Below are 19,065 nucleotides of genomic sequence, written 5' to 3'. Positions count from 1 at the left end.
TAAATTTAAATGTTATTTAATTAATTGGAATTCATTTTGAGATAATTTGTATTATTTATCTATTTACTTATTGCGGACTATTATCCTCATCTTCTAAAGTCAGCCAGAGGCTTAGTTGGCCAAAATGTGGTGAGACAACAACAGCTATGGAAGGCAGTAATTGCTGAGGATGCAGTTAGAAGATTTGGCGTTCCTATCCCATCATGGTTAATCACCTGATGAAGGCCAGAGGAGTAGCTGGCCGAGACATTGTGAAACAACAACTAAAAGATGAGGATAATAGTTCGCAATAAATGAATAAATAAAACTTAAATGTTTTTATAACGTCTGTCATACACAGATTTCCTTGAATAGTGGAAGACCACTAAACATCTCAGAGGCAGATCTATGTTCTTCAAAAATCTGTTAAAGAGTGTTTTTTTTTGTTTTTTTTACATGGGATGCAAAAGGATTTGGAAAAGAAAAATCATAAAAGGAAATGTAAAACCTGCAAAAATATAAACTGAAAAAAAAAAAAACTTATAGTAGTATAGCAACACCCCCTCCTCAAATACATAAATTTAAAACGTGGGAAAAACATCATACAACGTCAAATGTATTAACTTTTATTAAATATCTTAATATTACAACAATTAAAAAATGTACCATTAATATCCTTAAAAAGTCAGCGGTCATAATAATTCACTGTTGTATTATTAAACTTATTTCATTAATGTTGCGGTTTTAGCAAAGTGTCAAGAACCAAGTTAAATAGTTAATAGCAAAAATGATGACGATTATTACAATATTGCACAATTGTTGAGTTTGAATTAGACAACACAATTTTCCTACCTTATCTGATGACTAACGAGATATTGTTGTATTTACCTAAAAATAAAAGTAAAAAAATTAATTATTAAAAAGTAAACAAAATGAACAACATAATATAAAATCATTAGATTTAAGAGTTTTGAAAAAAAAACAAAAAAACAAAACAAGTTATAGCCATCCAAATCATACAAGCAAAATAGTAAAAAAAAAAATTAGGATGTAAAAACTTAAAAAGGAAAATAGTGACCGAAAAGAAATAAATTAGTTCTTAATATACAACCAGGGAAATAACCTCTATCTCTAATAAGAAAACATATTTTTTCCATTTTTTACCAAATAAGTCAACAGATGAAAGTGGTGGCATATTAATACCAGACTTATTTCCTTCCCATATTGTACCATTTTTATTTACATCAAAAGAATATTTACATGATCCTCATTGAGACAATCTAACATAATCACTGAGCCATACTCATGATTGAATTGAACAAAAAATATGAACTGATATATAAATTTCCCACATGTTGAGCTGCAAACCAAAATCATATTTTAAAAGAGTACCATCATTAATGGATTTCTAAATATTGTATTTAAATATTTTCCAGATCTTATTCATTGTCAGCAGACAATAAATATGAAACAAATGGAATTTGTTCTTATATAAATGATTTTTGAATGACTCCTTCACCATTTTGACACTATTACTGCGTTAATCGTCATACCTGCAACACACTGCCCTTCCCCTAACTGCAACAATACCACACCTTGAATCAGCTATTGTAGCTACATTCATTGTGCTGTACACACTACTGGTGCTTCTACTCAGATCATCACAATTGAGAAAGTAAAAAGGCCAATCAAAACTGCTGCTGGTTCAATTGAAGATTGGGCCTATTTTCAATTGTGCCAGATTAGGGTTATGTAGCAGCTACAAAGATATCAGGGTGTGACAACGTCATCCAACTTCTCGAGTGCATTGAACTAGTGGTGAGACGATTAATCAGAATCGTTAATCGTAAAAATCGTGTATTTTGGAGGGAATCGGAATTGGATTGTTAAAAAATACCTTAGATTTATGATTCTTTCATTACGATTCTCTTATATTTTTAGGTTGAACTGTTTGTTTGAAGTGAGATTAATTATTTAAACAATAAAAGGTTTAACAGAACAATGCGGTAAGTGAATTTAATTTTGTTTTCTTTTAGAAATTTACATTTCATTAAAATATTCTATGAATGAAACAATTAAACATTTCTTTTGGAACTTCAAACAAACAAAAAAAAATGTCAGAAACATTAAGGCGGAGGCGATTTCGAAAGTTCAATAAATGATTTATTTAACAATAGAAATAAACAATTACCAAAAATTTACTTTTTTTATAGAATAAAAGAGGTAAATTAAGGCATTAAATAAGAATAAACATTAAAGGACGATAAGTATATAATTATATAATAAAAATTAATAATTATATAATAAAAATAAATATAGAAATAAACCAATGGTAAATGTTACCTTACGCTACAACAGAACACCGATCACTCTAATTTGGCTTTTTAGGGGAATTCGAGGTTGCTGACAACAAATCTTATAATCAAACCCACCACAAATTTACCGTTTGCATGGTATGAACCCCTAGACCTTGGGACTATTTTGTGCCATTTCACCACCTTTGGTAATGTTTTTTTTACATGATATGTTCGCGTGCAAACGGGCGTAGTGGGATGTCTTATCATATCGCATAGGAATCTTTAAGCAGTCATTTCAAATCAAGTTAAAAAAAAAAAGATGTGGTTTATTTTTTTTTTTTTTTACATAGTTTTAATGCTTGTTAATTGATCTAAAAATAGTTTTTACGAGCGGTTTACAAAAACATAACCAAACATTTTTATGTTTTTCATTCATTTTTGGGTGTGGGAGTATTCAATTATAGGACTTGTATAATTTAACAGGTGCTTCTGCAGTTTAATTAACCGTTTTTCCGTAAGTAACGCACTGACAGTTACCATTTCACCCCCCTCCCAATGTAAACAGAATTTTTGTGTAATGGTAAATGTCGGCGCGTTACTTATGGAAAAACGGCTAATTAAACTACAGAAGGGCCTGTTAATGAAATACCCCCCCCCCAAAAAAAAGAACAAAAAACATAAAAATGTGTTTGCTGCTTATGTTTTTGCAAGCCACTCATGAAAACTTTTTTTAATCAATTAAAAAAGCATTAAAAACTTAAGAGAGTAAACCTTAGCATCCTGAGTTATCCCCCTTTGGTTTGAGGACTCTCCCCTTAAGGAGTCATATTTCTTTTTTTCCGGTGCTAAGCTTCTTAAAATAAAGACGTTGATAATCCGTCTCCGCGTGAGGACCTTCCTTTTTTTACGGATATCGACCGCCACATACATTTAACATGTCTTATTTAACAAAAACACCGTAAGACAAAAAAAAAAATGAACCACATCTTTTTTTAACTTTTTTATTAGAAAGATTCTTACGCGATGTGATAAGACACTTCACTACGCCCGCTCGCACACGAATGTATCATGTAAGAAAAACACTACCGATGGCGGTGAAATGGCACAAAATAGTCCCAAGGTCTAGGGGTTCATACCATGCAAACCGTAAATTTGCAGTGAGTTTGATTATCAGATTCATTGTCAGCAACATCAAATACCTTTAAAAAAACAAATTAGATGATCTGTGTTCTGTTGTAGCGTAAGGTAACATTTACCAAACCAATTTTTTTTAGATTTAAAAAATAACATTGTTGTTAAAAATATTTTTTTAAAAAGTCAAATAAATAAATAGGAATAATTTGAGACGATTGAATATAAAAGGCTAAAAATTTAATCAAAGATTTAGTTATTTTTAAATTTCATTTAGAAATAAGAATATTCTAGAAAGTGGAATAAAAATCAGTTAGTGATTGAAGCTGCAAAAAAATGTTAAATTTTAAAGAGTTATCGAAGATAAAGAGAAAATAAAACAAAAAAATGAATATCAAAAGAGAAACAAAACATGTTATTCCCCTTGAAATTTGATGTTATTGTATTTTTGTTTAATTAATCATGACTTTTTCTTAATATTTTTTTAATATATAAAATAATTCCTAAAATTGATTGTTATTATTTTCATGGTGCATGTTTAATTCATGGTTAAAAAATTTGCTTTGACTTATCTTCAATGAAAGAAATTTTACGAAAAATATCAAATCGTTTTCGAAATTCCCTTATATGTATTTCCGCTTTTTCGCTGTACCAAATATTTTTGCTACACAGAAACTTAATTATATCATGGTATGTATCAAAACAACAATTCCACGGGAATCGGAATCATACTTGGTATCAGAATGGTTAATCAGCATTTTCCTGGAATCAGAATCGGAAAAAATTTAGGAATCGTCCCAACACTACTTAGAACCACTATACAGTGATCTCCTTTGCACATCTGCAGCAACTTAACAAACAAACCATGTGTGCCATCTGGAAATTAGATGAAAAGAACACAATGGTTGCAAGTGTTACACAGCAAAACATGAAACAAGATCGAGATGAACTAGAGCGACATTTTAGTGCTCAACGCCATGGACAGGTAAATATATGCAAACTTGTCATTATATACCAAAATTGTGAGTACACTGTCAACTATACTGATGCTATTGTTCATGATGTACTGAGTCGAGGCATTGCCGATCCCGACATCCAGTTAGATCTGCTTGGAAACAAAAATCAGAATTCAATTCATTGAGGCTAAAAAAGCTGAGAAGCGATCAGCTTTGAGGCTAATTTGATACCTGCTCAATAGAGACCTACTCAATAGAGACTGCATGTTCATCATTGAGAACCAATTAAGCATTATATGTAAACAAAGCCTATGCTAATAATGTGATAAGTGTGGTCATGGTATGAAAAGCACCACAAGCATTGTGCATTTGGACACAATTGAGAGCGTTGTCACTGGAAGAACTAAAAGGTAGCTCTGGCAAAGTAAGATCAACACAGATGAAAAGATTTAGTAAAAGTAACGCTGTGTTTGATGCTTTATGTAATGTACCGATCTGATCCTCTCCATCAACTACACTTCCATTCACAGCAATAGAGGATAACCGTGAGAAATTACAGTAATTTTTATGGTGCCAACACAATTAACACCTGTGAACACCAAATGTTACCCATGATGGGCTACCTACCTCTTAAACTAATAGTGAACCCTAATGGAAGCGTATAGCTCATGACATGCATGTAGTGGTGCACATACAGTAGAGAAATGAAAAGAAAGGACTCAACAGAAATGTGAAGTTGAGTGTTATTGAGCAAGTACTCATTAGAACCCTCACCTGGTGTCACAGGATGCTCTTTTTTTTTGCTTGAGAGTTACCACTTATCAAGGTCCAAAGGCCACTTGAGGATAAAGGTTAATGAATGTGTAGCAATTGCTATTGGTGTAAATTGGGTAGAATTTGATTATTTATGGAAACAGCTCAACAAGAACTTGTTTACATTGGATTTGAAGGTTACCATGTTGTATTCAACTGGGAAGCAGGCCAGCAGAACAGTGTTCCACAGACGAGCAGTTCTGGGAAAGAAGCTTTGTTCATGGAATCTGTGTTTAGATTTAGGCACAGATAGAGAGTGAGGGAAACCATATATAATGGTTATAGCTAGTCGAGTGTTTTTTGTGAAAGTTTGAAGAGTGAAAACCATAGATTGGAGTTCAGTTGAACACTTGCGATGAAAATAACAATAAAACAAAGACAGGCTTGCAACGTCTCTTCTGTAGGAAAGAGGTTGCAGGGAAGAGTGTTACCTACTAGATTTCAAAGCCAGTTCTGAATTTTATCAAGACTGGATATGGCGTGTCGAGCAACTCCTGCCTAGATATGGCAATAGTACTCCATTTTAGGGTGCACCTGGCTCTTATACAGATAAAGGATTGCATTGGCAGTGAGATACCTACTAGAGCGGAGAGTGATTCAACTATTTTTTTTAATCGATCTTGGCAACAGATTTGATGTATGTGTTCCATTTCAGATAAGGAGTTAAGGCCAGTTCCAGAAGCTTGCCAAGACATGAAACTTTCCCAAGATAGGAGCCATTCATTTCACTTGGGGTGTGATGAGGGTCAGAGCGATTATGATGAAAAGAGAGAAGTTTGGTTTTCGATGCATTCAAATTAATCAACCACATTTTTCCCTATTGCATCATGTTCCCAAAATCAGAAGAGAGAGAGAATAAAAAAGACTTGGTCATTGCTGGCCTTTGAAGTGCTGCCATATATTGTGTTATTGTCTGCATAAATGTTTACAAATGATCTAAAAATAGGATTTGGGAGATCATTGATGAAGATCAGGAAGAGAGTTAGGCCCAGGATGGACCCTTGAGGGACGCAAGCGTTAATACTATGAGTTTCTGATTTCTGCCTATTAACGACTACTCCTATCAGAGAGAAAGGATTTAATAATTGAGAGGACATTTCCAGGTATTCCATAGCTGGCGATCTTGTGACATAGACCTTTATGCCATACTCTATCAAAAGCCTTTGATATGTCAAGAGCTGTTGCTCTAGACACGAAGCCCCTGCCGAGAAATTCACTAATCTTGTGTGATATAACAGTACATCAGCTGTAGATCTTGCAGAACGGAAACCATATTGCATGTCACTGACCAGATTATTTTTGCTAAGGTGGTTGGCCACTTCTCTGTTTACCACAGATTCCAGCAACTTACTCATGATGCACATAAGACTGATTAGTTTGTACTGAAAGGGAGATGACCGATCTCCAGAATTTTTAAACACGGGGAAGACTGATGAAGTTTTCCAGAGTGTTGGGAAGTATTTCTCCCTAAGGCAACATTTAAACAGCTTTGTAAATATTATTCAATTTTCACCCCAAACAAGGCACAGTGCCACTTTGAAGTAGGGGGCTACTATCGGGGACATAAGTTGCAGGGGTATTATGAAGGGAGATGAGTGGCAAGAATTACACTTGAACTTCTGCATATCAGTACAGTTGGGAAAGCAGAATCCTGGAAGCAAGTTCCAATGTCTAGCAGTTCTGGGGAAGAAACTATTGTAGTAGAAGGCTTTCTTACACCTAGGGATCTCTACTGTGAAGGGTGGGATTTAGCTGCTTGTCGGGTTTGTCAGGGGGGGGTTCATGTCGAGGGGGTACAAGTGCTTGTAGTTCGTCAGAACATTGATTATTAAAGTACTTGTAGAACAAGCAGGGGGATGCAACATTTCATCAATGGGACAGAGGCTGAAGCCTAGATGACAATTCAGGACCTATCAGGTTGGCGACTCTCTCTTGAACCCTGTCAAGAAGTGACAGACAATTAGCAGATGCACCAGCTCAAATGTGACAACAGCACGCCATACATGAGCGAATTGTGGTTTTATAGAGGTACAGGACACTTTCAGGCATAATAGTTTTTTAACACGGTAAAGAGAGCCCACCTTCTTCGCAGCAGTCTTGGCAATGCTCTCAATGTATCTATTCCAGTTCATGTTCCCTGTAAACATTAGGCCGAGGCGTTTAAAGGAAGTACTTTCGGGTAATGTGTTCTTGGCCATTGCTATTGATGGTAGAGAAGGTTTCTTGTAATTATTGAAGGAAACGAGCTTAGTCTTGGCAGTATTGAATGTGACCATCCATTTTTGTTCGCATTCCACTACAGATTGAAAGTCTCCCTCTAGTGTTTCTGCCATTTCCTTAGATATGTGTTCATTTGTTTTCCCCTCGTGCCTATTATAGAGTGCGGTGTCATCAGAAACAATTTTATCAGTATGGGAGCTAATTCCGGTTGAAGTTTTTTCAGCACTATGACTGAAATGCCGAAATCAAGGTTTTTGCTAAGCTTGGCAACATCATGTATAATTATCTTTACAAAGAAAAGCTTGGCAACATCATGTATAATTATCTTTACAAAGAAAAGCTTGGCAACATCATGTATAATTATCTTTACAAAGAAAAGCTTGGCAACATCATGTATAATTATCTTTACAAAGAAAAGCTTGGCAACATCATGTATAATTATCTTTACAAAGAAAAGCTTGGCAACATCATGTATAATTATCTTTACAAAGAAAAGCTTGGCAACATCATGTATAATTATCTTTACAAAGAAAAGCTTGGCAACATCATGTATAATTATCTTTACAAAGAAAAGCTTGGCAACATCATGTATAATTATCTTTACAAAGAAAAGCTTGGCAACATCATGTATAATTATCTTTACAAAGAAAAGCTTGGCAACATCATGTATAATTATCTTTACAAAGAAAAGCTTGGCAACATCATGTATAATTATCTTTACAAAGAAAAGCTTGGCAACATCATGTATAATTATCTTTACAAAGAAAAGCTTGGCAACATCATGTATAATTATCTTTACAAAGAAAAGCTTGGCAACATCATGTATAATTATCTTTACAAAGAAAAGCTTGGCAACATCATGTATAATTATCTTTACAAAGAAAAGCTTGGCAACATCATGTATAATTATCTTTACAAAGAAAAGCTTGGCAACATCATGTATAATTATCTTTACAAAGAAAAGCTTGGCAACATCATGTATAATTATCTTTACAAAGAAAAGCTTGGCAACATCATGTATAATTATCTTTACAAAGAAAAGCTTGGCAACATCATGTATAATTATCTTTACAAAGAAAAGCTTGGCAACATCATGTATAATTATCTTTACAAAGAAAAGCTTGGCAACATCATGTATAATTATCTTTACAAAGAAAAGCTTGGCAACATCATGTATAATTATCTTTACAAAGAAAAGCTTGGCAACATCATGTATAATTATCTTTACAAAGAAAAGCTTGGCAACATCATGTATAATTATCTTTACAAAGAAAAGCTTGGCAACATCATGTATAATTATCTTTACAAAGAAAAGCTTGGCAACATCATGTATAATTATCTTTACAAAGAAAAGCTTGGCAACATCATGTATAATTATCTTTACAAAGAAAAGCTTGGCAACATCATGTATAATTATCTTTACAAAGAAAAGCTTGGCAACATCATGTATAATTATCTTTACAAAGAAAAGCTTGGCAACATCATGTATAATTATCTTTACAAAGAAAAGCTTGGCAACATCATGTATAATTATCTTTACAAAGAAAAGCTTGGCAACATCATGTATAATTATCTTTACAAAGAAAAGCTTGGCAACATCATGTATAATTATCTTTACAAAGAAAAGCTTGGCAACATCATGTATAATTATCTTTACAAAGAAAAGCTTGGCAACATCATGTATAATTATCTTTACAAAGAAAAGCTTGGCAACATCATGTATAATTATCTTTACAAAGAAAAGCTTGGCAACATCATGTATAATTATCTTTACAAAGAAAAGCAGTCAATCTAGACACACCATCAATCTTCAAGCTTTGAATGCTCATGCAATTTGTGAACTGCACCACACATCACTATTCCTTCAGGCACGATCAATACTCCCTGGTAAGAAGAAAACTTGTCCTCAATGCTTATAACGGTTATTGCAGCACACCTCTGTGTAAAGAAGACCACCACTCTACAGAAGGCCACCACAGGATTATATTGCATCCAGCAATGGTTATATGTGTCCATATGATGAATAGCAAAGAAAGCAAAAAAAAAAATAAGACACAATGCAGGTATAAAGTTCTTCTCTTCATTCCTCATGATTTATTGACCAATATTGTAAAGCAAAATTGTCATGGTTGACAGCCATAAAGGTAGAAATGTTTTGTTTTTAATTTTGACTCCTTAACAGCAATTTTCGCTGGCCAAAAACTATATCGAAAATGCTACAGATCCAATTACTCTATATATCAAATTTCAGCTGCATAGACAAAATATTCAGAGAAGAGTTTGATAGAAACTTCTTGGACACACCACAAGGTTACTTTATATATATATATATATATATATATATATACAGTGATGATCATATTTATTGGCACGGTAAAATAAAAGTTAAATTTTGTCTAATAAATTCTAAAAAAGGGATTAAATTAAAGAAAATAACAAAGTATATTATGTATTTTTAACTGGCCTTTCCGATGCAGCAATCGGGTTTTAGAAAAAATAAATAACAAAGGAACAACAAACATAATTGCAAAAAACCCTTGTTCAAAATTATTGGCACGATTTATTTAATAATCAATTGTATAGCCTTTGGCCTTGATTACCTTCCTCAGTCGCTTTTCATAGTTTACAACCAAGTTGTTGCACTCTTCAGTAGTAATTTTAGCCCACTCTTCCTGACAATAATCCTCCAATTGAATAAGATTCTTAGGCTTCCTTTGCATTACCCTCAATTTTAATGTTCTCCATAAATTTTCAATTGGATTAAGGTCTGGGCTTTGTGATGGCCACTCCAAAACATTAATATGATTGTCCTCAAGCCATTTCTTAGTCAGTTTAGCCGAATGCTTTGGGTCATTATCTTGCATGAACCACCAACGACGACCAAGTGAGAGCTCTTTAGCAGAGTCTTTCAGGTTTTCATCCAATATTTTAACATAATCTTCCTTTTTTATGCTACCTGTGACTTTAACAAGTCGCCCTGGTCCAGAGGCAGCAAAGGATCCCCAAAATATCAAACTGCCTTCACCGTGCTTCACTGTGGGTATGGTGTTCTTAGGCAGGAAAGCTTCGCCAGATTTTCTGTAAATATAAGACACTTTATTATGGCCAAATAACTCTATTTTCGTTTCGTCAGTCCATAGAACACGTTTCCAGAATGCAACATCTTTATCAATATGACGTTTTGCAAAGGCTAACCTTGCTTTCAGGTGCATAGGCTTCAATAAGGGAGTCTTTCTCGGACGACATGCTTTTAAACCAGCTCTCTTCAAAACTCTACCAACTGTATGTCGAGATACATTCACTCCAGAGGTGCTCTGTTCATCAACAATCTCCCCAACAGAGATCCTTGGGTTTTGTTTTACTTGTCGAACAATTTTCCGTTCATCTCTTGGGGAAAGAATCCTTTTTCTCCCTCTACCCTCTAAACTCATAACGTGGCCTTGCGATTTGAACTTGTTTATTATGGCTCTAACAGTGGATTTGGGAAGGTTTAGCTTTTTTGAAATCTTATCATAGCCCTCCCCATTGGTATGGCATGCTACAACAAGCTTCCTGACGTCTTCGCTGTGTTCCTTAGTTTTAACCATGGCGATTGAAAATTATAATTTAGTCACTTATAATAGTTTAAATAAATCGCTATCTAAAAATTATCTGAAAAAAATTATTCACTGAATTAGCGTTAAACAAGCATAATATGGCTATAAAAAAGTTCAGAAAGCACGTAAACCGGAAATTGATTGATATTATACTGATACTAAAAGAAAAACAAAGCCGTGCCAATAATTTTGAACAAGGGTTTTTTGCAATTATGTTTGTTGTTCCTTTGTTATTTATTTTTTCTAAAATCCGATTGCTGCATCGGAAAGGCCAGTTAAAAATACATAATATACTTTGTTATTTTCTTTAATTTAATCCCTTTTTTAGAATTTATTAGACAAAATTTAACTTTTATTTTACCGTGCCAATAAATATGATCATCACTATATATATATATATATATATATATATATATATATATATATATATACTAGCAAACATATCCGTCGTTGACTGGGTTCAAAAGCAGCCTACATGTGTTGATTCTGATGGTGCTTATTTTGATCAATGAATTTTTGTTGAGTCGAAATATGTTTACCTGAATTTAAGTTAAAAACTGCAAGAACTTTCTTGTCAGTAATAACTCTTCATCCCAAAAGTTAACAAACATGTATAGTATTTACCAATAGCTTCATTCAATTTGTGATATCCGGCAGAAAACGTCAGGATTAACAAGAATTAAGATCAATTATAAGTAATGAAAGTAATGAGAAAATAATACATTTCCTGTTTGTTAATTGACCAAAACCAATGGAGCCAAAAGAAAGGTGAAAAAAAGCAAGAGAATTTCCTTAATGCAAAAATTTCTTGCTTCCTATTGCCAACTTTACAAAAGATGAGATATCTTGTTTCTTTGCCAGCACAATTAATCCACACTTCCAGCAGATAAGGGAAGATTTGAATAGCATATGCAGTTGCATTTATTATGTGTCTCTTTGTGCATCTTTTAGCTTTAGATTTCAAATTTGTTGTAACCTTGAAGAGCCGATAATAGATAAAACAACACGGTGGTATATTTATTTAGTGTCTTTTTACAGAAAAGTATGTTGTAAACTCCTCTATATATAATGCATAGGGAGAAGTCCATATAGTCATGAAATAAGATCGATCACAATTACACAGTAACATATATTTAAGGTAAAGTTTAGTTCAATAACTTTTACAATAACACAGATATTTTTTTTATTAAAACAAAATCTTACTAAACTAATAAATTAATAATCCTACCCTAAATCTGGTTTGCAAGAGCTCTCTCCTTCAAAATCTTCCTTAATCCAACCACTAACCTTAAGTGACAACTGAATCTCATCCAACACAACAATAAAATGGAAGTCTTAATGCTTTTGGTTCAATATTAGGTGTAGGGTGCTATTCCCTATGTAAAATTACAAAGAAGGGAACCTAGCCCCCTCCCCCATAACATGGATGTTATTTGTTAGTTTTAAAATAAAAGGCGGTGGGTGCTAAGTTCCATTTTTACAGCCAGAGTGTCGCAGTCGGAAGGAATCGGAGGTTTTAGCTGGAGTCAGAGTCGGAGTTCTAAGAGTACTAGGAGTCAGAATTTTTTATCCGACTCCAACACCTTAAGTCCAATAAATTTATTTTATTTTTACACGGTTTTCCTGTTTGGTTTTACTAGTTTTTTTTTAATACATTTTCATACCAAACAAGGAACATTGCCACTATGATGTAGGGGGCTACTATTAGGGGCCTAAGTTGCAGGGATACTATGTAGGGAGTTTAGCAGCAAGATGTTGGTTCACGTTACACTTGAACTTCTGCATGTCAGTACAGTTGGGAAGAAGGAACCCGGAAGGGAATTCCAAAGTCTAGCAGTTCTGGGGCAGGAGCTATTAGAGTAGAAGGCTTTCTTACATCTGGAGATCTCTACTGTGTAGGGGTGGGACTTTGCTGCTTGTTGGGTTTGTCGGGGGTATTTTCATCGAAAGGGTACAAGAGTTTCTAGTTCGTCAGATCATTCACCGTTAAAATATTTGTAAAACAAGCAGAGGGATGCAACATTTCGTCAATGGGACAAGGGCTGAAGCTTAGATGACAATTCAGGACCTATCAGGTTGGCGATTTGAACCTTGTCAAGGAGTGAGAGATTAGTAGCAGATGCACCATCCCAAATGTGACAGCAATACTCCATAGATGGGCAAATGGTGGCTTTGTAGAGATACAGGATACTTTCAGGCGTAAGTAACTTTCTAACACAGTAGAGAGAGTCCACCTTCTTTGCAGCAGGCTTGGCAATGATCTCGATGTATCTATTCCAACTCATGTTCCCTGTGAACGTTAAGCCAAGGAGTTTGAACGAAATACTTTCAGATAATGTATCCTTAGCCGTAGCTATTGATGGTTGGTAAGGTTTCTTGTAATTATTAAAGGAAACGAGCTTTGTCTTGGCAGCTTTGAACGTTACCATCCATTTTTGACCCCATTGCCTCATTAGTGCTCATTAGTTTTCCCCACGTGCCTGCTATAGAGCGTGGTGTAATCGGCAAATATACCCATGTCAATTTTATCAGGTAAATCATTTATGAATATCAGAAATAATAAAGTACCAAGGATCAGCCCTTGAGGTACACCTGCATTTATATCAAATTTCGTTCAGTAATACCATAGATTTTATTTTCATGAGAAGACCATCGTGCCATACCCTATCAAAAGCCTTAGATATATAGGGCTACTGCCCTCCCTCCTCCTTTTTATCCAGTGCTTGGTATATACGTTCAGAGATTACAGTTAGAATATCTGCAGTATAATGGGCTTGCCTAAATCCATATTTATGGTTAAACAAAAGTTTAGCAGCTGTAAGGTAGTGGACTAAAGCTTGGTTAATTAAAGATTCAAATATTTTGGCGAAAAGCAGGAGGTGGCTAATTTGGCAATAATTTAATGGGTTAGTTTTCGCCAGAGATTTTGTAAACTGGTACCACAGAAGCAGTTTTCCAGCTGTCAGGAAAGCAAGACTTGCTAAGACATTTGTTAAAGAGTTTAGAGAGAACTGGGGCAACCTCAGCGGAGCATTTTTTTAATAGCATAGTAGGGATGAGATCAGGTCCACATGCTTTTGAGGAGTCTAGGTTTTTTATATGTACTTGAGAAGAGGTGATTTTCAGATCATTTAGTATGGTTTCTATCCGCAGAGGAAAATCAGGAAGGGAATGGTTTGCTGGGTCCAAGGTAAGATTTGAGGCAAAATGATGGGCAAACATGTTAGTTTTCTCAGTTGCTGTGCAAACAACCTCATGATTGTTGGATAGTGGGGAATGTTGTTTGCCCATTATTTACTAGACTATTGTAGATTTTCCAGAAATCATGAGTTTCTAATTTCTGTGCTTCAATATGTTTCCTGGTGGTTTTAGTATATTCACTCTTAGCTGTGGCTACTTGTTTCTTACAATTACTTCTAGCTTCTATATATTTTGTTTGTACAAGACTTATGCCGAATAAATCTACGGTATGCTCTGAGCAATGGCAGCTGCACAAGTAGAAGTAAACCATTGGGGAGAGTAGGGTTTACTATAGAATCTCCATGTAGGTTTGAGGGTACCGGTTTAACAGTTGGAAAATGTGCTTTAATTGCTGCTTTGAACCATTCAGTAGTCTCATTTGCACACTATTCTGTAGGAAGAGAAAATATATTTCCCCATGGGGCATCTCTGATGTGATATCTAATGGCATCCCAGTCACTTTATTTTAGTACTTTGTCGTTTGAAGCAATGGTTCTTCAACTTGGGGTCGAGAGTTTAGAGTGATGTCTATCGTTATCACAGCATGATCAGCATTCCCGAGTGGGCAATGAGCATTTGTTACACAATCCTCAGGAACTGTTGACAGAAATAGATCCAGAAGTGAGGCTTGCATATCCTGAGAATCTGGGAGACGGGTCGGGAATGTTACAGTCTGTGTCAAGGAATGGGATATAGCAAAGTTATGAATGATGCTACTAGCTGTGTCAGTGTAGTTAGAGAAGCCAAGCCAATTTCTGTGGTGGGCTTTAAAGTCACCAAATACATGTATTTGAGCGCTAGTGTCAAGGGAGAGTGCTACATCTATACTGTCAGAGACATGATCGATTATAGTACAGTCCTGTGTTGATGGAGAGTGATAAAGAAAATACAGGTAGCTAACGCTATGGTTTAAAGTTAGTTTAAAGTACATAAAGGCCTGGTCACCTGATTCTAGTGTAGATTCCCTAGACATATGGGGAGGGTGTTACGAATATAGACTTGTCAGAGTCCTTACAACAAAGTGGAAGATAACCAGACATGTTAAAGATGTTAGATGGGATGGAGGAGTGCAAGTTAGTTTCACTTAGTGCCAAGATATCTGGGGAGTTTGCTAGGAAAAATGATTCTACATCATCTAAGTTAGTTCTAAGACCCCAGGAGGAGGGAATTATTTGAGTGTGTGTCTGGTTTGAACGTTTTTTTTGGATTGAGCTGTCATTTCATTTTATTTCGTAGTTTCAGATGAGATGCTAGACAAAACGGATGTGCATAGCCACCATCATGCAACACGAGTAGACCATCAGCCAGCTCCTCATCCACAGGAATGTGGCCTCGGGAATGCCCACCAGAGATGAGTGCAGGGTCTCTTTCCATGATCGACATGGTACTACAAAATCCTGGTATCATACAACTGATGATAGAACAGCCGCTCTAAGCGCTACCAAAGAGTTAGGGTCCTGTACTGTCAGTCAAAAACAGAAACCAGCAACTGTTAAACCGGTACCCTCAAGCCTGTCTGACAGGAGTGGATCAGTCCAATCATGTTAGGATATATGGTAAACCAGCACTCCAAGATGTCGAGGTATAGGGGAAGGGAATAAGGGAAATGTGGGGGATGGCATTCATTGCCCTAGTCAGGAAACAAGGCTAAGCACTGGGCGTTTCTAATGAGTCCTTGCAGCTACACCTTTGCTCCTGACTAACAGGCAAGGAAGGATTATGGAAGCTAGGCCATAGGCAGAGCCTATCTACTCCTGAAGCAGTTTAGGTTTGCAAACCGGTGATTTGATCGTCACCAGCTCTAGGGAGGTTGTCGTCAAGGATTAAGGTCTCCCTCCCCTGTTTGGTACCAAGATGTATGAGGTCAGTGGCACAGGTTTATAAATCAGTTTTCCTTCTTCTAGATGGATGCCCTGACCATATCTACTGGTCCATCAGCACCGAGTGGGTTTTCCCTGTGCCTAGTTTCAAAGCCAGGTATTTCTATGCTTCCACATAGTAAAGATTAATAGAGTTAGTATCAAAGAATTAGTATTTTCTTTGAAGTTACACTCCTCAGAATAGAATTAAGATTGGAAGATGTGATTATGTGTTGAAAGGAGATATGTATGAGTATGGGGTGTAGATTAAAGGTGAACATCAACTAAGGTTAAGACAAGATCAAATATGGTTTGTGGATTAGTGACTGATTGTAAAATTATAGTATAAGAAGTAGGGTGCATTTCAAAATGTGCTTTAAGTGTCAGTTTTCATGTAATCACCAGTACTTTATTCCATCTAATGTAAGAAAGATATAGTTGTTAGTTAATATAGATCACTTATAATCTGGGCACAAACTGTTGCTAATAGTTATCTATTTTATAAATATTCTATAGAGTACAAATATAGGTTAAGCTAATGCATGCCTTAGCAGTAGAAATCTATAGATGTTTAGTATTTATCGGTTTTTAAAAAGGTCAGCCTACTAAAGTTTAGGACCGGAAGCTAAACCCACCTCCCAAGGTAGTGCAAAGTATGTGATTTTATATCAACTTGGGGAGAAAAGCAATTGGTTTTTTGTCCATTTGGAACAGGAGAGATGATATAACTTACAGGAATACAGCATTAATATACAATATAGATATACAGGGATTTGGGGAGGATTTAGGAGTATAAGGATTTTTAATGTTTATTATGCAAAACAGACAGGAAGACATCTTGGAGGCAAGGCATTATACCTTTAAAGCAGGCATTTGGAAATAACATTTGTGCCAGTTATTTTAGTAACATGCATCAGTAACAATATACATGTGGCCAGTATAGGCCTTATATTTAAAGATTACACTTAGTCATAGAATGATAAATTATGATTTCCAAAAAGAGGGAAGCAATATAAGTAAATAAAAGCAGGAAAACAGGTTTGGTGAATAGCAATAACTTAATTGCTTTCTAAGCAGTAGTTTGCACAATTTAGCAGTTTTTGTATAGTTTTGCTTTTATTCTTGGAGGGATATCATATTTTGTACTGTACTGTAATGCTTCTACTTCATCAAGATATTCTGGTCTGTCAGATCACTGCAAATCCTGTCTGGACAGCTGTTTTCATTTTGGTTGTGACGTCACACAAGATCAATGAAAGTTCTGTCTTTGAGTAAGATCATTGTGGATTACATTGGATAACAAGCGGATTGTAATCTGAAAGTTAATCCAGTTCCTGAATCAAATGGAATTTAGCAATTGGATTAGTCCGAGATCGATCCGGAATTACAATCTTATACCCCTCCCCGCAAAAAATAACTGGCATAAATCAATAAGAAGCAACCCATGGCACTATAGCCCTTTATAGCTTTTTCCTTTTTTTTTTTTTTTTTTTTTTTACATAGGAGTCACCATTTATCAAGGCCCAAAAGGTCACTCGAGGATAAGTGTTAATGAGTGTACAGTAGTCAATGGAACAATATTGTAGTAATCGTTAGTAGTGGAAATTTGGTAAATTGGATTACTTAAGCTCATAAAGAATTTGTTTATGTTGGACGTGAATATGACCAAATTCTAGTCAGCTGGAAAGCAGGTAAATGGAAGAGAGTTCCACAGGCGTGATGTCTAAGAAAGAAGCCTTGTTCATGGAATCTACGTTTATGTTTAGGCACAGATAAAGAGTGGGGGAAATTATTGATATGTTTTCAGTTAGACGAGTGTTTTTCATGAAAGTGACCGGGGACCATAGATTGGAGCTCAGACGAGCATCTGCCATGAAAATAGTGATAAAACAGAGACAGACTCGCAACATCTCTTCTGAATCTGCTTCCCTAATAGCTAGAAGATGGCCTCTGTGGTACTAGTGTACAGGAATTCTGGTGAAAGAACAGACCTTCTCATTTATCGCCCCATTAATCTCTTCCCCCTCTTCACTAAAACCTTTGAGACGTTAATTAATCAAGCACTAGTTCACCACCTCACAAAAGCAAATCTTTCCTCTGACAAACAGTATGGATTCAAGCAATGTCATTCTACTGCATATATTTTATCATTCATCTGTGAACACATTTACCATGTACTGGATAAAGCGGTCGAAATCACAGCTGTTGCCCTTGATATATCCAAGGCCTTTGACAAAGTCTGGCATAAAGGCCTAATAATGAAAATTAAATCATATGTTATAATTGGACATATACTAAATATAAGTAGATCTATTTTAGACAATAGTAGCATACAGGTTGTCATTGACGGACATACAGCCACGCAACATAACATTAATGCAGAAGTGCCTCAGGGGTCGAGACTTGGACCATTATTATTCCTGATATTCAAAAACGACCTCCCTGCTAATATTGTGTCCGAGATGCTGATGATACAATGCTCTATAACATGCATGTGGGAAGAACGGATGTACATAAATCTAAGACAATGACAGAATCATTAGAAAATGACCTCCAAATCATTATGGAATAAGGACACAAAGGGATGGTAACATTTAATGCTAATAAAACTAAGCTGCTCTCCTTTAACAATTACAAGACGCCTCTCGAACCGCCTATATTGATGAAAAATAACAACCTCCCTGAGAATTCTACCGTCAAACTCCTCGGCCTAACATTTGCGGGCAATATGAACTGAACAAATACATAGAGGACATTGCAAAGACTGCTGCAGAGATGGTAGGTTCCCTCTATCGAGCTAGAAGACTAGTCACACGTGAGAGTATTCTGTACCTCTACAAGGCCACCATTCGCTCATGCATGGAGTATTGTTGCCACATCTGGACTGGTGCATCTACCACTAGCCTCTCCCTCTTAGATAGGTTTCAAAAAAGAGTTGTCAATCTAATCATCCCACTTTATCAACTAAGCTCCA

At 35.5% G+C, this 19,065-nt stretch overlaps 1 long non-coding RNA gene across 1 annotated transcript in view; it reads right to left on the bottom strand.

The window, feature by feature from the left end:
• Positions 1-415: 415 nt before the first annotated feature.
• The window catches only part of LOC145255733 (uncharacterized), a 309,157-nt gene continuing 290,507 nt past the window's right edge, over positions 416-19,065 (bottom strand). The window contains exon 2 of the long non-coding RNA XR_013863896.1: positions 416-867. This is a non-coding gene — a long non-coding RNA (uncharacterized LOC145255733). The remainder of the gene's footprint in view (positions 868-19,065) is intronic.

This window comes from Euprymna scolopes, chromosome 31 (assembly GCF_053919585.1).
Source record: "Euprymna scolopes isolate OS-2025 chromosome 31, ASM5391958v1, whole genome shotgun sequence".
NCBI lineage: Eukaryota > Metazoa > Mollusca > Cephalopoda > Sepiida > Sepiolidae > Euprymna > Euprymna scolopes.
The sequence above is the reverse complement of the archived record's forward strand: the minus strand, read 5'-3'. Positions and strand labels throughout refer to the sequence as shown.